General features: G+C 41.7%; 1 protein-coding gene across 11 annotated transcripts in view; it reads left to right on the plus strand.

Annotated features, from left to right (window-relative positions):
- Positions 1 to 14251, plus strand: part of Zmat4 (zinc finger, matrin type 4) — a 415792-nt gene that overhangs the window by 128376 nt on the left and 273165 nt on the right. The window contains exon 1 of one of the 11 annotated variants that reach the window (XM_006509142.4): positions 876 to 1082. The exons of the other annotated variants lie outside the window; for them this stretch is intronic. The gene's annotated coding sequence lies outside the window, so the exon portion shown is untranslated. Of the gene's footprint in view, positions 1 to 875; positions 1083 to 14251 lie in introns of those variants that run through there. 11 annotated transcript variants of the gene reach the window in all.

A 14251-nucleotide genomic window follows, 5' to 3' on the forward strand; every position in this document is an offset into this window, starting at 1 on the left:
GTGAACTCAACATGGCCTGAATCCTTTCCAACTAGAAATCTCTCAAGGCCATATCTAAGCTTTTCCCCAAAGTGCCACCAACTGGGAACTAAACATTCCAATGCTTGAGACTTATGGGGGAAATTCACTCAAATTTCCACAGTGTTTAAGGTTTCTTTTATTTATTTATTTTTTCATATCTTGGAGGCTCATTTCTGTCTTTTTCTGATTAATCCTGTATATATCCATACATTGAGGCTGCTCACAGCTCTTTCTAAATCTTTAAAATATATGTGACTTATTGAAACAGAAAAAATGGCTGAGTGATAAATGTTTGTGATATGCGTCCTTAAAAATGTATATATTTCCTTTTTGGGAAATTTATTTTAATATTACAGCTAGACACGATCTTTCTAAATTTTTTTTAGAAAATATTTTTTTTCATATGTATTCCACTCAGCTTCCTTTCCCTCATCTCCTCCTAGATTACCCCTGTCTCCCTACCAATCTGAAAATATATATATTTTCTGATTAGGAAAGAAATATAAAGCTGAACCATTAGAAATTGCCAACATCTGGTCACTTTTCGCTTTCAGAATAACAGTGTCACGTATCTTAGCACAACGTGTGCTCTCAGCCTGTAGCTGAAGGTGAATCGAAAAACATAGGACTTTTATTATTCGTAAATTAACATAGCACGAATGTGAGATTACATAGCACGAATGTGAGATTGTTTTATCCCCCAGGGTCTGTCTAGACTTGTTTGTCCAGTACCTAGTCCCAGCCTGTTTTTTATCCCCAAGGAGGTAAGGTCAGGGTCCACCTTGGTTATGTTCAGCACTAGAGTGACTTTGACCCCAGGTGTGGCCGCTCAGCTACCAAGGAACCTGCCCAAGGAAGTTCCATTAGCAGAACTTTCTAATCCGCAGAGGAGACCTTGTCATCACAGGTTCAGGCAAGAAGCTGTGGGGTGCACTACACAGAGTGATGAAATATCCTGTTCTCCGTGTAAGGAAGACCCAAATCTCCAGGCATTTGGTCTGGGTACTGGAGGTCAGCGATGGTCAGTCCAGACTGGTGTCTGCCTCTAAGTGCTTTCTTTGGTAAGCTCACTCTGCCCCTTTTGGTCCCATGCCTGTCTTCATTTTCTGCTGCCTCAGCCTGGGGATGCAGCCAATGCTGGGCTTCATGGGCTGCTGTCCTGGGATTTCCTAGAGAGCTTTCCGATTGATTCCTATTCCCTTGTGGTTTTGGACCTTGCTCAAACCTGTGCTTTGCCCCACAAGGTCTGGGTGCCTGTCCTTATCCAGCAACCTGTGATAGTCCTCTTTGTATCCTTGCAACAAGAAGCTTACTCCTCTCAAGAAAGAGGAACTTGTTGAGTCAGACGAACTGTCCTAGCGACAGTGGACTGCTTGGTAAAGCTGTTGGCAGATGGGTAAAGAAAGACACTAGTAAGCTGTGAGCCGAAGGAGGAATAAGGAATCATGACTGTGCCTTTACTCTGCCAGGAAGAATTTGATCTTAGTGCTTGGGGTCTTGATAAAACAAAATGAGGATTTCTGATACGGCGACAGAAGAGTAGTCAATCAAGTGTAGGGCTGTGCTGGGCTGTGCTTGTGCTGTCAACCCTGCTTCTAACTCCTCCTTTATGTCTTACGCATTTACTATCTGCCCTACGCAGTTGCGCTGCACACACCAGTTACGTTACAACTAGAATTGCCTCATTTTGGTCTCTTCTTGTTGGCCATCTCTCCCACACCTCCCATTTTTCAAGTACAAATCAACCGCCCAGAGTGTATACCACAGTAGTCTTTCAGATTCTCACACTGTGAGCTTCGTCTAGCTTTCCTAACCACCCCAGAGTCATGTTCCAGATGGCCAGGGACTGCCCCTGGGCACTAGGGTTCAACAAAGTTGTTGCAGCTTACAAGTGCTAGCCCTGTTCATCCTTCCTCACCCTTTCTCTCCTATGAAAATCTGAAAAGATGTTCTTGTCATGGAACTTCCCTCTCCTGCTGTGCGAGTAGCCCAGGTCACCCCTTGTGTATCTGCCTCCCATTCATCATGGTTAGACATGCCCTACTTCTTGAGAATTAGGAGTAAGGAACCATCTTTTCAGTGGTGATCATTTCCTGATACTGCACTTCTTATACTGAAACTTTCTGTGACCATACCATGGATCCAGACCTGCCTACACGATTCTTGTGTATCAAATCCAACAAAACTCCAGAGGGCAAGAGATTTGATGAAGAACGTTCATAAAAGACACTAACTTGGAGCTGAGAATCTGGGGATAAGGCCATTGTGAAAGTAGATTTTGTTGGAAATATTCAGTATTCCACACATCTCTCCTAAGGTGTGATGAGTTGAGATTTGGTCTTTCCAGGACCTGTACATTTTTTCATGCTGTTTTTATTAGAAGTTACACAACTCTGGAAAAGGTGTTTTACTTCTTGACTGAAATAGGAGGCATTTTCCCTGATTTTTATTTAAGTCTATTGACAAATAATAACTTGTTTATTTTAAATGTTCACCTCTGCCAGCTTTGGTTGTCTGTATCTATGAAGCCATAGTCATGGATGAGGAAGTAAGATGGCTCATCTTATACAAATCTTACCTGTTCCCTGTCTAATTCCCTTACTCTCCCTCTCTCCACTGCCTGGCCCATAGGTGACATGCTCCATCACTGGACATTACATGCTGTGGAGTCTGACTGGGGCATAGTCACAAAGTGTGTGGTCCAGCTGCTTTGACATATCTATGTTGGTCAGGTTCCCGTCACTGCCGTGAAATGCCTGAGAAAACCGGCTTGTAAGGAGGGGAAGGCTTATCTTGGCTCATGATTTTGTAGGTCCCATTGCATAACTGGATGGTGGCATCGTTGGCTTTGGGCCTGTAAAAGGTAGCATATATGATGAGAACATGTGGTAAAGCCTCATGCTAGGATGTAAAAATGAAAGGAGAGGTTGGGGGTCTATTATCTTCACAAGGAAATGCATCTAGCAGCTTAAACACTGATCTGTGCTCCAGTCTTCCAATGACATGAAATTAAACACCATCTTCCAATGACACTAACCTAGACACCATTTTCCAATAACATTAACCTAGACACCAAGCCTTTAACACATGCTCCAAAGTATATTAATACTGTTGTGTGTATCAAAAGTTCATTCCTTATAATTTCTCCTGCCCCCATGTCATATTTTTCTAGGTTTTATAGTTAGTATTATGATAGTTTACTGCTGAATTATCTTTGCATCTCTGTCGAAAAATCAATTGGTGATATATGTGTATCCATTTCTGGCCACTGTGTTTCAATGATCTGTTTTTCTATACAGATATAATTCTTGAGTCTTTTAATTACTATAGCATCATAATGACTCTTGAAGGGGTATATAAATCTTTCTTTATACCCTTCTTCGTTTTCAGTTGTTTGGGATTTTCGAAGTACTCTTCATACTCATATTCATTTTAAAATCAGCTTTTTAATTTTTGTAAATAAGAGATGAGAGATATTGATCAGAATTGCACTGTATCTATAAGTAATTTATAGGCGAATAGACATTCAGATAACACTGAGCCTTGTATGGCATACATTTCTAAGTACTTGGCTCTTCTTTAATTCCTCCTGTACATATTTTGTCAGGTAACCCCATTAGTTTTCATGTTGTTGATGTTATCACAGGTTTTAAGTAAATTCCTGACTGTTGCCAAACAATTGATTTTGTAGCTTCATTCTTCTATCCTGAAGCATTGCTAACTCACCAAGGTCTAGAAGTTTTTTTTTTTAAAGGTATTCTATGGTAGTTTCTTATCACATAGCTTGCTTGTGAGATACATTTTCTTTCTTTTGCATTTATTATTAGTCTGAAGATCACTCACTAATGATAACATGCAAAACATGCTTATACGGAGCTTCTACAATGGAGAGTCACCCACCATCACCAACCACAGGCTGGCAGTGGAGCAGGAAGGTTTACAATGGAAAAAATGAAATTCGGATGTGTCCAGTCAGGATCCTGTGGGCACAGGGAAGTCTTGTTGGCTTCACTGCAAGTGAAGAAATCTATGATTAGTTTTAGATTTTTTTCTCCCAGCTGATGTTCAGTTGGAAATGGAGATAAAATTAGGTAATTTATCAATAATTAACCATATTCTGGTTTTTTTTGAAGCTGATTGATACACATTTTTGGCTTCTTTTCCTACAGACAGTAGTTTGCCTGTGGGACTGCTTACTGTGGGTCATTGGTTAGTTTCCTGGGCCATTTCCTGCAGCTGTGAATTCTGTTTTCCTGTGACGTTCAGCTGTTGTTCATCATGTGTTCATTCTTTCCATTAGCAGCCTGAAGTTGGTCCTCTTCTTGTTCTCCACGGCAGCATCACACACAAAGAATGACTGCATCTTGGGAACCTTTAACCTTTAACCCCGAGTATCATCCCAACCCAAGGCTCTTGGTAGTTGCATTTACTCAGGTTGAGAATGGTTTTACTTCTTCTATGTCTACTACTTAGTTTTGTTGTGGTTATTTTAATCTATTTGTATATGCATGCTGCTCATATGTATTTCTGAGGATTTTTCTTGTCTCTTTCTCTCATCTTGCTGTGGGAGTACGGGGGTTGCAGAAACACACTACTGTATCCATCTTTATACACTTGAGTTCTGAGGATCTTGACTTAGATCTTATGCCTTTGTAGTACACATGTACTCACTGAGCCATCTCCCAAGCTCCACATGTACTCACTGAGCCATCATCCAAGCTCCACATGTACTCACTGAGCCATCTCCCAAGCTCCACACTTCTACTTTACTCTAAGTTCTTTTTTTTCCTCTACTAGGAATTTATGCTGGATTTCCTTTTGAATTCACTGCAATTTTTATGAAGGCCTTCCCACCTTTTATGCTCTGCATGTATGTGGGATTCTTATGATTGATTTTTAAATGCTAATCCTACCCCGTGTTTTTGAGATAAATCCCATTTGACCCTGATACATTATCTTTCTTATACATTGTTAGAGCTGATTTGCTAAAATTGTTGAAAAATGTTCTCAAATCTGTACTCACGAAGACAGTGAGCTCTTTATTTTCTTTTATTGTGATGTCTGTGTGGCTATTTTGTGAAGTTCATATGCCCCAGTATAGGGGAATGCCAAGGTCAGGAAGCAGGAGTGGGTGGGTTGGGGAGCAGGGCTGGGGTAGGGTGGAAGGTATAGGGGACTTTCAGGATAGCATTTGAAATGTAAATGAAGAAAATATCTAATAAAAATGCTTGTATCACAATGAGTTGAAATGTATTCCCCTCTCATTTTTTTTTGGAGAATTTATGTGGACTGGTTCTCTTCCTTTCTTAATATTTTTGTGGAATTTTTGGATGAATCTCTACAATGACGATATTTCCTTTGTAGAGAAGCTTTTAAATCATAGATTCAAGCTCTTTAACACACCCTCCTTTGGCTTTCCTGTTCTTCTTGAGTGAGCTTTGGTAGTTTGTTTTTAAGCAACTGGTTCATCTTATCCTAAGTCCTATAACCGACTGGCAGGAAGTTTTCCACACCATTTGAGTAACTGTCCACGCTGAGACAATGTTCTCTCCTGAGACTGATGTAGGTGTGAGAGGTTGAGACTGACGCTGCCTTCCCCTCTCAGTAGCCCAATTAGAGGCTTATCAATTTTCCTGATCTTCTGCTTTCGTTGATCTTGACTGGTTTCTCTCTTTTCTACTTTGTTGAGTCCTGCTCTGATACTTTGCCATGCCCCTCCCCCTCACTCTTCCTCACCCCTATCATCTCCCCCACCCCTCTTCCAGGTGTTTAAGGCAGATTCTGAGACCATTATTTTAAGTCATTGGTTCTTTATTATTATCATCTACTACTATAGATTTGAATGCTATCTTAGTAAGGGTTTCTATTGCTATAAAGAGACACCATGACCATGTCAACTCTTATAAAGGAAAACAGTTAACTGGGGCTGCCTTACGATTTCAGAGGTTTAGTCTATTATTGTCATGATGGGAAGCATGGTGGCTTCCATGCAGTTGTTGTGCTGGAGAAGGGGCTGAGAGTTCTACATCTGGATCTGCAGGTAGTAGAAGTAAAGACTGAGAGCATACTTTGAGAATAACAGACCTCAAAGCCCACCCCCCACAGTGACACACTTCCTCCAACATGGCCACACCTACTCCAATAAGGCCACACCTCCTAACAGTGCCACTATGAGCTAAGCATTCAAATACATTCATCTATGGGGGCCACTCCAATCAAACCACTACAAATACGTTTTCAAAATCTCTGTGTTAGGATCATGGAGAGCTAAAGTTGATTTGAGATTTTTCAAAGTATGGGTATCTTAACTGGGATGTTAAAGTGATTAAGATGAAACTCAAGAAGAAGGAAGACCAAAGTGTGGATACTTCGATCCTTCTTAGAAGGGGGGAACAAAATACCCATGGAAGCACTTAGAGAGACAAAGTGTGGAGCAGAGACTGAAGGAAGGACCATCCAGAGACTGCCCCACCTGGGGATCCATCCCATATACAATCACCAAACCCAGACACTATTGTGGATGCCAACAAGATTTTTGCCGACTGGAGCCTGATATAGCTGTCTCCTGAGAGGCTCTGCCAGGACCTGGAAAATACAGAAGTGGATGCCCATAGTCATCCATTGGACGGAGCACAGGGTCCTCAATGAAGGAGCTAGAGAAAGTACCCAAGGAGCTGAAGGGGTTTGAAGCCTTATAGGAGGAAAAACAATATGAACTAACCAGTACCCCCAGAGCTCCCTGGGACTAAACCACCAATCAAAGAAAACACATGGTGGGACTTGTGTTTCTAGCAGCATATGTAGCAGAGGATGGCCTAGTTGGTCATCAGTGGAAGAAGAGGCCCTTGGTCTTGCAAAGATTCTATGCCCCAGTATAGGGGAATGCCAAGGCCAGGAAGTGGGTGTTGGTGAGTAGGGGGAGGGGAGAGAGTATAGGGGACTTTCAGAGAGGAAACTAGGAAAGGGGATAGCATTTGAAATGTAAATGAAGAAAACACCTAATTAAAAAAAGAAAAAAAAGGTGTTAGAATGGTTATGTTTTACCTTTTATAGTTAAGGAATCAAATTAGCATCTTGAAATTAATTTATGTACACCCAATGATATTTCATTAAACTTTTCTTATGAAGTTGTTTTTGCGATGCATTCTGCAGATGGTTTTAGGAAAATAATCTATCTGTTTTTTAGCACTGAATCTAGTATAGCCTTTGATATAATACAACTCCAATCTCCTGGAGTTGGACAGTCTGTTTGTGTCTGTCTTAAGGTCCAGATTCTTTGAAGGTCAGAATATTAGGCATACTGAAACCAAAAGAAGCTAAAACTAGCAGCTGTGGGAATTCTGGCCAGTAAGCAGAGGGGGGGGGGGGCACGAGGACTGACTGAGAGTGGTAAATAATTGGATGTTTGTAAAAGGGAGTGCTGAGATTTCACAGGAGAATTACTAGACAATGTGTGTGTGGCAGGATGGGGAGCGGCTCCCTGACCCACTGATAGCTCAACTGAAATAGTTTCCATTTCAGGTGACTTATCCCGGTGTTGTGAATCTACATCTGTGTATAATGTTCATCAATGGTTTGGAGAACAAACTATAGCGAGAGGTTTATCTTCTGTTACGTTTCAATCTAACAAAAATATAAGAATATTAGTAGGTTTCGATATTAGTTAATCTCCTCCTTTCTTGGCGTGTAACTTCACCCTTCCCTGAGAGGGATAACAGTAAAAACAGTTAGAACTAGATGAAATGTAACTTGGAATCAACATAAACCCCTTGATGAAGTCCAGAAGAAAGAACTGGAGAACAGATGGAGGTATTTAAGGAATTAAGTTTTGTTGGATCCTGAATTCAGCAAAGAAGAAAGGCACTAGTGACAGTGGCCTCCCTTGGCTCCAGTGTTTAGTAAGAAACATCTGCAGTGGGCAGGAGAGGAGTTGAAGACAGCTAAACCCTCGATCTGTGCTCAAAAACAAATAGTCGCAATTTTGCATCCCAACTCAACACTCCTCTAAAGTCCAGTGCATTTATACGAAAGAGCAAATCGGGAGCAGAAGTGGGCAGCCCTACCAGGCATCAAGTCAAGAGCAGATGTGGTGCCGTGGCGTCACGTGGCCCCCGGTCCCATTTGGATGAAGATGTTATTATTTCCCTTGGAGGAAAAAAAAAGTCTACCGTGAATACATGCTTATAATGTTTGAACACCTCTCTGGATTCTCAGCTATCTTCATATATGCCCCTTTATCTGTGGCTGTCTTTAGAGAACTCTGAGTGGAAATTAGATTGTCAAGAATGATGAGGGCAAAGGAGAAATCATAGAGTGCAGACTATGTGTTCGAGGAAGACAGGCAAGCACCAAGGTAGACGGGCAGTTTTGTCCTTTTGGTCTAACGTCATTCTGCAGACAGCGGGGATTTGTTCGTACATCAGCTCAAAGCAAGCATCCTTTACGGATACTCTGCTCTTTAGAATATAGATGATTCATCAGAATACTGTCTTTTGCTAAAGAGGTCGCGGTGCAGGATTCCATGATAAAAGCCGGGGAAATCATTAAACTATAAAACTATTTGACAAACTAATTAAAGGAAAGTAATAAAAGCAAAGACAGCATGACCCGGGATGTGTTGGGATGGGATGGACTGCTGAAGGGCTGACTGTGGGGTGAGCCTTGGGTAGACTTAAAGTTGGGTCTAGCCTCACTCTGCTTATGCTGGGTCTTTTGACATGTTTGATGATGTCCCTGATGGAAGCAAAGTTTTTACAAGATGCATCCCATAATCAGCTTCCAAATGCTGACACCATTGCATACACTAGCAAGATTATGCTGAAAGGACCCTGATATAGCTGTCTCTTGTCAGAGTATGCCTGGGCCTAGCAAACATAGAAGTGGATGCTCACAGTCGGCTATTGGATGGATCACATGGCCCCCAATGAAGGAGCTAGAGAAAGTACCAAAGAAGCTAAAGGGATCTGCAACCCTATAGGTGGAACAACATTATGAACTAACCAGTACCCCGGAGCTCTTGACTCTAGCTGCATATGCATCAAAAGATGGCCTAGTCGGCCATCACTGGAAAGAGAGGCCCATTGGACACGCAAACTTTATATGCCCCAGTACAGGGGAACGCCAGGGCCATAAAAGGGGAGTGGGTGGGTAGGGGAGAGGGGGTGGGTGGCTATGGGGGACTTTTGGTATAGCATTGCAAATGTAAATGAGCGAAATACCTAATAAAAAATGGGAAAAAAAAAGTTTTTACAAGATGGATCAAGCTGTCTATTTTTTTCTTGTCATATGTGCTTTTATTGCCACGTCTCAAATGTGATTGCCTAGTTCCAGGTCATGCATATTTACTCTGAATTTTTTTTCAAAGAGCTTCACAGATTTAGTATGTGGGAGGCTGTGTGGATATTTAGTTACCTCAATACCACTTTTGCTGAATTATCTTGGTGCCCTCCAGAACCATTCAGCCACAAACATAACGGTTCATCTGTGGATTCTCAATTCTCTTTCCTTGACGCCATAGCTAGCTGTCCTTACACCACCCTGATGTGGTCACTAGAACTTTACCATTGAACTAGGAAAATGTCATCAGGTTTGTTCTTTCCAGCATGGTGTGGGCTAATCGAAATTCCTATCACTTCAGCATCTGCTTACATTTAAATGTTATTTTGACACCACTATAAATTAATTCCTTTTTATAATTAACCTTTTGGATTGTTCACTATTAGTATTTAGCAAAGCACTTGGGCGTTAGATGTTAATCACACATCTTGCAACTTGGTTGAATTAGTTCTGAATTAGTCATTCTAAGACATTTTCCCCAATAGATGTATCAGGGTCTTGTCATCTGCAAACAAATCACTATTTTTTAAGAATTTGATTTTAATTAACTTACAAAGTAGCAGGCTTTCAACATTGGTTGAGCCTCTCCTCCCCTATCTCCTCATCTTTCCTCCTTGACCACCCCTCCACCCCAGTGTTCCTCTTTCCATTTGCATATCACACGCATGTGACTTTTCAATTGAATTTTACGTTTTTGTTTGTGTCATATGCACACGTGGGTGGGCATGGGCACCCATGTGTGCACATGTGGATGCCAGAGGTTGGCATCAGATGTTTTCCTTCATCTACTCTTTTTATTTTTGAGACAGGTTCTTTCTCTGAACGTGGAGCTCACCATCTTGGTTGGATTAGCTGGGCAGCGATCCCAAGATCCGTCTACCTCTATTTCCCTGTGTGGGCAAGGGCGAGTGGGGCCAGGGAGTGGGGGACAGACAGGTTAGAAAAGGAGCGGAGTCATGCTGTGGTTTGTCTGTCAGAATCCTCATTCCTAGGTACCATTCAGTAGCTTGTAGGAAAAATAGAATCCCAGGTCCTCCATTGCCATCCTTCTCATGATTTGGTACGAAAGCCTTTTAAAGACTCTATGAGGCAGCAGCTAGGGTCCCAGGACACTTTAGACAGAGGATGGGAAAGAAAGGATGGCTCTGCCTCCCCCCCCCCCCCACCGCCCCGTAAAGGCTCAGCCTCCCCCGTAAAGGCCCCGCCTCCCCCATAAAGGCTCCGCCTCCCCCGTAAAGGCTCCGCCTCCCCCTTAAAGGCTGGTGCTGAGGTGAGATCCAGGAACCAGTGTCCAATTCAGCCCTCAAGAGAACGCGTTTGTTGCTCGAGGGACGTAGAGGTTCTAGACACATCCTGGGAGTATGGCTTAAATAAAACGGTGGTTTTATTTAACCACCTGTCTAGAGAAAAAGAATTATTTCAGAAATTCTCCATTTTTTTTTCTTGAATCGTGTGATAATTCAAAGCAACCTGCAAACAGACTGAAAGCTGGGACTGGAGTAGGCAAACAGTTCATTTACAAAGCAGGTGGCACATGAGCTGTCAGCTACGGAGCTGCAGCTGGAAGCGTACGTACGCAGGTTCTCTCTGAGGGTCTGAAAAGCAGTGTTAACCAAAACAAGTGTTTCCAGAAAAAAGAAAAGATGCTTCTGAATGCTTAACTCTGTTTGGGGACTCAGCAGTATGAGATTCAAAGCGGGGAAGTCCTGTTTCCCCATCATTAAGTTAAACAGTACCATGAAACCTTTTTTCTTTTTCTTGGTATCGGAGCTGGGCCCTAGAACTTAGCACTAATGGTGGGCAGGCCCCCAACCCTGGCATACTTTAGTGACATAGTGTTTTTTTGTGTATAAAACTAGCTCAACTCTGTCTGTATGTAGAGGTGTGGTAGTGAGCACCAGGGGAAAGAGACCGGGTACCACTTTTTTTCTTGTTCTTATACACTGGTAAGCTCTCCTCATAAAAGTTGCCAGCCTCTCTTTGTGGATTATCAATGTTATCTACGTGTATAAGTTGTTTTAATAATAACACAAACATAATTTTTTATTGTTTTAATTTAAAATACGATTACATTCATCTTCCCCTTTCTTTCCTCCGACTCCTCCCATTTTCCTTTCTCAAAATCATGGCTTCGTCTCTTCCAGCTTTTTTTTTTTTTTTTTTTTTTTTGGTTTATATATTTAGTCCCTAAAGATATAAAAACATAATCCTGCTGAGTCCATTTAGTTTTATTTATATGGATATGATTTCAGGGCTGAACACTTGGCATTAGATAGACAGTTTGGGCACTCATCCCCAGAGACAGGTATTTCTCCTTCTCCCTGTTAAAAAAAAAATTAAATGTAGTTACATTTCAAGTGTAGGCAAGTAATGTGTCTTTTAAAATATAATTTTCTGAAGGATGAATAATTTCCCTGACAAGGAGCTATTGTGTTTTATCCATATATATTGTTTAAAGTGGAGTCCACCCAAGTTTTATCCTGTCATCTGATCCACCTGCTTACTTAAACAGTTAGCGGGCATTTATAGAAAACTGCTCTGTGAAGAATATTTAAAAGTGCATATGGAAATGGATCAGGTCTACTAAAATAAAGAGGAACTAAAGATCTAGTAAGAACAGAATTCAGTTTGGGAGTACTTACACAGTGCATCATAGCTTGAAATTACAGGGTAAAAGGAGACTTTAATATGAAAATGTTATATGGAGTGAAGAGGCCATCGGACAGGGAAGAGGCCATCAGACAGGTTGAGCAGCACATGTGAGCCCACTCATTCTGCAGATCTCTTTTTGGTTATTGGAATAGCTTGTAGCTCACCGCCATACAGGGCAAATACTCTTAATTACAGGGTAATTTCCATAGACTGGACTTCACTCAAACGTGTCTTCTGCTTATGGCTACAGAAGGGTTTATTTGGGAGGTGGTATTTTTATGCATTGTTAAGGTTTCCCTGTAATCCAGCTATGAACGTTCTCAAGGAAACCAAGAGTCCCTGGAAGGTCACAGTGCAGGTCTGGATGGTGTTAGACTAAGCTTTAGAGCTTTCAGATTTCAGAGGATCTGGGGGGCTTTGTTTCTTCAAACGGCCCTGGCCTCTTTTCCTTTAATCATTGATCCTCTCTAGCATTAACTGCTCTGTAAGGGGTTTAGCAGAGAGTATCATTTTCATGACCCCCCCCCCCCCCATAGCAAAAGAAAGGCAGGCCTAGATGGGCCTGTTTGTCTACTTCTCTTCTGACTGCTCAGAATAAACAGACATCATGGAAATCCATTTATCTCCAGACACTCCACAGGGGAAAAAAATCCTTTCTCCATGTCTTGGTAGTGATTTAATTTTTTTAAATTGCAAGACTTTGATTTAAAATTGTAATGCGCCGATGTAGTCGCTTGCGCTTGCAGTCAGCAGTTTGGATTCTGTACAAATATCTTTATACAATTATGGTACAGAATACCCCTCTATCCTTGGTCTTCTCCAATCCAAATGCATGTGCCCTGATAGAGCACATGCTAATACATGACTCATGAAGGACAAACATTTCTTATATCAAATGGTTTAAATGGTGATATTTCAGAAAAAAAAAATTAACAAAACCAAAGTAACCTAATTCTAGGAATTCTGAGACCACATTTTAAAGGATGGATCGATTTCTGCGTACAAAAGGAGTCTGAAAGAACACGTAGTTTAGATAGATGGCATATGCATCTCTCAGCTGGCCTGGGGGAGCAAGACAAAACAGACTGGAGGACTTGGGAGACACACTTCCTTGCAGCTTGGAAGCCAGAAGTCTGTCATCAAGGTGCCAGTGTGACTGTTTCCAGTTCTGCTAAGGGATATGACTAGCCTTCGGAGAGAGAGGAAGAGGGGAGAAGGGGAGAGCGGGTGAGGGGGTGGACCTACAAGAGTGTTGGTCACAGAGACAGAGGTCATAGTGACTCTATCTTGTATGTGCATCTTGTATGTGTATACCCTGTATGGCTCTCTCCCTTCTTCATGCTTCATGGCAGAGTCCATTTTCTTCAGAGCTTAGGCTTTGAGCACAGTTTCCTATCAGGGCACACGCTGCTAAAGGTCCTGGGTGTTGCTCTCTGACTCACAGTGCAACATGTGGGTTTGGAGACAGCAAACAGTGGGTTGGAGACAGCTGGCACTTTCTGCTTCCATACAGAGGGATGAGACTCAGTCAAGACTATCCGGGCACTAAGTCACCACTTTTGCAATGAATTGAGAAAACTGTGGATTTTCCCTCCTTAACTATGGAATGATTTTTGTCTAAGAAATTTAGAAAAATCAAGGACATAAGAAAGTTCAAATCACTTGCAATTAGACCAGCAGTTTTCAACCTGTGGGTCATGACTCCTTTGGGGGTTTCATATCAGATACCCCACATATCAGATATTTATGCAACAATTTACAACAATATTAAAATACAGCTATGAGCCGGGTGTGGTGGCGCACGCCTTTAATCCCAGCACTCGGGAGGCAGAGGCAGGCGGATTTCTGAGTTTGAGGCCAGCCTGGTCTACAGAGTGAGTTCCAGGACAGCCAGGGCTACACAGAGAAACCCTGTCTCAAAAAAAAAAAAAAAATTACAGCTATGAAGTAGCTTTGATGGTGGGGGATCGCCACACGAGGAACAGAATTAAAAATTTTGGAGCATTAGGAAGGTTGAAAGTTGCTGAATTAGACAAGCTAAATCCCGCAATACATTTTTCCTAGACTTATATCACAGATATGAACATGCATACATGTATTCTAGTATTTTTGTTTATGAACGTGATATCCTTCATGTTCTTGTTTAAAACTGCCATTTTCTTGTTATTACTCTGTCTATATTGTCTAGCGTTCCGTTTGCTAATGACTGTAGTCATCTGTCATACAATGTTTTATAATATTT

This window comes from Mus musculus, chromosome 8, assembly GCF_000001635.26.
Source record: "Mus musculus strain C57BL/6J chromosome 8, GRCm38.p6 C57BL/6J".
NCBI classification, from domain to species: domain Eukaryota; kingdom Metazoa; phylum Chordata; class Mammalia; order Rodentia; family Muridae; genus Mus; species Mus musculus.